The sequence below is a fragment of the Microtus pennsylvanicus genome, chromosome 8, assembly GCF_037038515.1.
Source record: "Microtus pennsylvanicus isolate mMicPen1 chromosome 8, mMicPen1.hap1, whole genome shotgun sequence".
NCBI classification, from domain to species: Eukaryota; Metazoa; Chordata; class Mammalia; order Rodentia; family Cricetidae; genus Microtus; species Microtus pennsylvanicus.
Window position 1 is genome coordinate 13,116,591 of NC_134586.1, and position 6,169 is coordinate 13,122,759.

The window sequence follows — 6,169 nt, forward strand, 5'->3', positions numbered from 1 at the left end:
AAAGCCTTGGAAGTGACACACCATCACTTCTGCCATATTCTGTAGGTCACACAGACCAACATCACATCTAGTATGACTCTTTGGATCACTGGGGCGTGTCATGGGAGTTGGCTGCCACAACAAAACAACCTGTAGGCCATAGGAAAGTCTCCATTTACCCATCCTTTTTGTTTAGAGACAAGGCACCATGTCCTTCTGATCTTCCTGCCTCCACCTCCTGAGTTCTGAGGTTAGAGTCATGTGTGACCACACCTGGCTTGTGCAGTCCTGGGGATCAAACTCGGAGCTCCATGCTGGTGGGCAAATAATCTACCACCTGAGACCCACCCACAACCCCCATTTATTCCAAATGGATAAATGGTCCCTAGCAGCTTGAAAGATTTGTGGTCTTGAGTCTGTGCTGAGTGTTGTAGGGCTAGTGCAGGAGGCTATTGTGGAAATGGGTATAGCATGGCTTCTAATTGGTCTTAATAAAAATCCAGAGTCAGACATAGGGGTTAATGCTGAAAGATCAGAGAAGCAGAGCAGCAAGCGCTACTAAATCCTCAGACCAAAGGGAAAATCCTGTGCCTACAAAACCTCAGACTGAATGCTCTCTCTACGAAACCTCAGTCTAAATCCGAGCTCTCGTCTCCTCCCGCCTAAGTTCCTGTCTCCACCCAGCCACATCTCCACCTCCCTAGTGATTGGATCAAAGGCGTGGAATCCCAAGTGCTGGGATCACCTTTGTGTAACTTCTATTTCTCTTTTAGACACATTCAATCTCACATAGCCTAGGGTGGCCTTGAACTCTCAGAAATTCACCTCTGTCTACCAAGTGCTGAGATTTAAAGTGTGTGCCACCACTCCCTGGCCTCTATGGCTAACTAATGGCTTAGCACTGCACTCTGATCTTCAGGCAAGCTTTATTTGTTAGATCACAAACAAGATACCACCATAGACGGGGAATATATAAGAGGCACTCCAGAGGTCCAACTAAGGCACAGCAGAGGACCAGGGTGCCAGCAACAGCTGCAGGCATCAGCAGGTTATGAATCTGAAACAGAGCTAAAGGAATTTCTGCAGGCTTGGGACATTTTTTTCTTCATTCCTTCTGAGTGATCTTGTCTGTTTCTCTGGTTTAAGCAAGCATTTCGTCAACATCACAGTGAAAGCCACAATGCTTTCTGCAGTAGATTCCTGGCTGGAGCTGTCTGACCCGTTCTGAAGCTCTGCCCGAGACCAGTGATGATGATTTGCCGGTCTGCTGCAGAAAGCCGGCCCTAAATTCCTGTACAGAGCCAGGTATCAAAACCCAAGCTTGATATATTGTCTTGTCGGATAGAATTAACCTTACCAACAACATCTGAGTTCAAACTCAACACTCAGTAGAGCCAAACGCAAGCCAATATTTCCACCGACACAGCTGCCATTCCTTTCCAGTGCTCCAGATCAGTGGGTGGGACACCAAGGACCCTCGCAGGAAATCTGATAGCCACGTGTCCTTCAAGCACCGAATCTTGCCTGTTTCTCCTGTGTATTCCTGAGACCTGACTTCCTCTGTGTCGAATGTTCTCGTCCATGCCTACAGAACCGAATGGATCTTGTGCACCATGTGAAATCCGACAGATCACGTTCCTCCATTGTTTTCAGTGGCTGTCCACCGCTGCAGGCATCAAGCCCAAGTCCCTCACTAACATGTCTTAGGTTCCAGTGCGGTCTAGTGTGCTCTAGACTCTGGCTGAGCCGGCCCCTCTCAAACATGTTTCTCAGCCTTATGTTTCAAACACTTTGCATTCCATGGACTTCCATTTCACCTCCTCTCTGGTGGCCCTGCTCTGACCTTTATGAGAAGTCTAGCCCAAGCTCTGCCTAGAACTGGATATGTAATACAGGATAGCCTGAAATGCAGAATCCTCCTGCCTCTGGGATCACTGATGTCCAAAACCATACCCATCCATTCCAGCCGTCTTGAGTTAGCCAAAGTGTCGTGGGATATTTGTACACTGTGTGAAGATATTTTGCTGTGATTGGTTTAATAAAGAGCTGAAGGTCAAGGAAGAGGTGTAGACAAGACTTCTGAGCAGAGAGAGGAAGTAGGAGGAGACTACAGAGGTGTGGAGAAGACACCGATGAGATGTGAAGAGAATAGAATATACAATATGAAATAAAAGTAAAAAATCACATAGGAAAACAAAGATTTTTTTTTAAGCAGGTTAATTTAAGTTGTAAGAACTAGTGAGGCAAACCTAAGCTAAGGCCATACTCTCATAATTAATAATAAGTCTCCATGCCATTATTTATGAGCTGGCAGTCAATGAAAGCTTGCTACACCAAAAAGCCAGCAAGGTCCTTACAAACTTCTTATGCAAGCTGCCCCACTGTAGGCCACCAGGCCACTGCTAACCCGTCTGCTCCACACCAAACATCTCCTCCTGTAGCCCCCAATCTCACACTGGCCACCCAGTGCCAGCTGTTCTTCAGACGGAGCACTGCGGTCACCTTCTCCAAGAAGCCTTCCCTAGATCCTCATTTTTGTCCTCAAAATACGCATGGAAACTCATTTGTCCTATCCTATCAAAAGTTATAAATTTTTCTATCTCCCCTTTATATTATTATCAAGTTCAGGGTCTAGGATTATGTCATACTTCCTTTACCTAATCATGTTCAAGACTTTTTACAACCTGCAGTACCCCCACCTCTCTCTCTCTCTCTCTCTCTCTCTCTCTCTCTCTCTCTCTCTGTGTGTGTGTGTGTGTGTGTGTGTGTGTGTGTGTGTTGTTGTTGTTGTTGTTGTAGGAAATACATATGTGACCTACATCATACTCACACATGATCATAAATGACTGTTACTAATTTGTGCATTGACTGGGATTTGTGTTTTCTCTGCTATTTTATAGCACAGTCATTCCATTGAAAAAGGAAAATCAAAAATGAACAATAAAAGAGCCTCATTCCGATCCTCAGGAGGATCCCAGAAGGTGTTATCAAGAAAATCAGAGCTCCAAGACGGTCAGTCCCCTGAAGAGCCTGGGACAAGATGAGGTGGGTGGCTGTCACCCTGTCCAAATTGGTCTGATTTGAATGTTTATGCTGTTGCTTGTAATATATATATATATATATATATATATACATATATTCAAAAAACAAAAGAAAAACACTTTTTTCTGCAATTGAGAAAACTGAGGCTTAGATGGGAAAGTCAGACCAAGGGTGCTGACTAAAACAGTGGGGTCAGTAGCAGAGGAGAGATGGGGTGGGGATGGAGTGGAGTGGAGTGGAGTGGAGTGGAGTGGAGTGGAGTGGAGTGGAGTGGAGGAGCCTGGTCAGACCAAGGGTGCTGTCAGTGGGGTCAGTAGCAGAGGAGAGATGGGGTGGGGATGGAGTGGAAGGGAATGCCACCAAAGATGCTAACAGTGGGGTCAGTAGCAGATGAGAGACGGGGTGGGGGTAGGAGTTGGAGTGGAGGAGAGGGGCGTGATCAGACCAAGGGTGCTGACCAACACAGTGGGGTCAGAAGCAGAGGAGAGATGGGGTGGGGTTGCGGGTAGAGTGGAGGGGAGGGGAGGGGTGTGGTCAGACCAAGGGTGCTGACCAACACAGTGGGATCAGAAGCAGGCAAGAGATGGGGTGGGGGTGGGGATTGGAGTGGAGGGGAGGGGAATGCCACCAGAGATGCTGACAGTGTGGTCAGAAGCAGCCTTTCACCCCCCATTCCGAGACCGGTATGTATGGACACACTTCAGAGCAGGCAGAGGTTAGGGCAGAAAGCCTTCTCTGCCTGCTTCTTTTTATGTTCTTTAAGAACCATATCTGTGCAAAATCATGGCTGTGTCAGCAGCCAGCGGGTGGGAGTGGGGAGGGGTCAACATTTTCGGAGGCCCCTGTCAAAAGTGTGACCCTAAGCAAGATTTCTCTGGATTCACCTATCTGTCGTATTCCCTTGAAATAGCTGGAACGTTTCCAAGGTTTCATCGTTGTTCTGAAAATTCTTAAGCAGGTTTGTAAAGTTTAGTGGCGTCACTCGGCATTAGTCTGCCTGTGTGCTGCAACAGAGATCCTCTTACCACGAAGATAAACAGGGAAGGGAGCCTCGGTCAATAACTAATTCTTCCCAGCAAGGGCTGGAAGGGCAGTGTCTGCTGTTTCAGTTTTTTTGAAGAAATCATTCCATTTTCTCTTCTGGTAAATAAAAGAATGACCCGCCACAGAAAAACACAGGAAGAGGTCAACTGGGGTCAATGACTCTCATAACAACTTCTTCACAGGTCCTACCAGTTTCCCTGAACCCCCAGCATTTGTGCATGGGAGGACAATTTCCAAGAATGTATCATCAAAATGACGATTGACCTAGTAGTCGCTATTATTTCAAGGTTGTAGACCCCTCTGAAAACTTGATAAAAATTATGAATTTCTCTGTGTTCCAAGGGTGGTGTAGAGACTACATGGATCATATGGAGTCTACAGCTTTTGCCTTCTGATATCTTTCCCTGAAGTGCCCCAGTAACACAGACTACCAGAACATATTGGGTTCAGCTCAACAGGGACAGTCAGGCCTAACTCTTGGTATGGTCCCTCTTAGCACAGGAAATGGGTGTGCTCAAGCAGACCCTGACCCCCACCACCGCCAAGTTCTAAGTACGCTTTATTCTGTTAATGTATGCGTTATTCTTTGTCTGCCCTTGGGAACCTAAGTTACCCCAGACTGCAGAGGTTTGACTTCTTTGTACCTCAATACCCCAACACTGTTTGAAAGAGAAATACCCAACAAATAGTATCAAATGAATAAATATGTCCCTCTTTTTCTTCTGGGTAAATCATATACATTTTTTTATTTCTAAGATTAGAATACAATTTCAACATATCTCTTTTCCCTTTCCTGCCTCCAAACACTACCACTCCCCATAAAAACACACACTCAAATACTTGACCTTTTTCCCATTATTACCACATGCATATATATATATATGCACATATATACATGAATATATATATATTCCTAAATATAACCAGCTTGCTCTGTATGATGTTACTTGCATGTTGTTTTCAGGGCTATCTTGGCACTAGGCAACTAATTAGTGTGCTCTTCCTTGGGGAAGACCACCTCTCCCACTCCCAGTTTTTCCTCGGTTGCCTGGAGTTCTCTGTGTAGGGTCTTGTGGGTTTTTCCAGCCCACTTTGGCATGCCCATCAGTGTTGCCCTTGTCCAGCTCGTGTTCAGGCAATCATGTTTGTGAGACTTTATGGGTGTGGGTTCTGACATTACTAGTCAGTCTCACAGCAAAGTCCCAGATCATCTGGCTCTTATAATCTTTCCTCACCCTCTTCTGCAATGTTTTCTGAGCCTCGGATGTGAGAGTATTTTGTATTCGTTGATACTGGGCTCCACAAGTCTGTATTTTGATTGGTGGTGGTCTATCCATAGTGGTCTCCATTGGTTCCAAAAAGAAGTTTTCTTGATGAACGGTAGAGACTAGATTTCTCTGTGGGTAAAAGAACAACCTTTAAGGATTACTGTTAAGGGATGATGATGCTTTAGTAAATGAATCGCCGTAGATTCTCCTCCAGTAACCATGACTTCACCACCACTGAGTAGGTAGCTAGGTTTTCAGTATGTGGCATGCTCTTCGTTTTGTTGAGTAGGCTCTTAGCTCCAGTTCGAGAGCATTTTTATCAATGTACAGTTATCCACTGTGTTTGATGGGTGATCTTCTACCTACTATTATCTTGAAATTTATAAAACGGCTCTGTCTGCGGGTTTTCCTTAACTTGGTTGAATTTAGTTATGTACTATTCTCCTGTTTGGTGCTTATTTATTTGTTTGTTTTTTATTACTGGTGAGGTGGCCTTACTATGAAGCCATGTAGCCCAGGCCTGACCCCAAATCTGAGACCCTCTTGACTCGGCTTTCTGAATACTGGCTTTCAGGAACGCACACTGTCTTAGTTAGGGTTGCTATTGCTGCGATGAAACACGGTGACCAAAACAACTGGAGGAGGAAAGCGTTTATTTAGCTTACGAATAGTAGGCCTCTGAGGGAAGCCATGGCAAGAACTCAAACAGGGCAAAAAAAAAAAAACTGGAGGCAGAAGCAGATGTCAGGAAGGAGTGTGGCTTACTCGCTTGCTCTTCATGGCTTGCTCAGCCCACTTTTTTATAGACCAGGGTGGAACCCCCACAATTGGCTGTG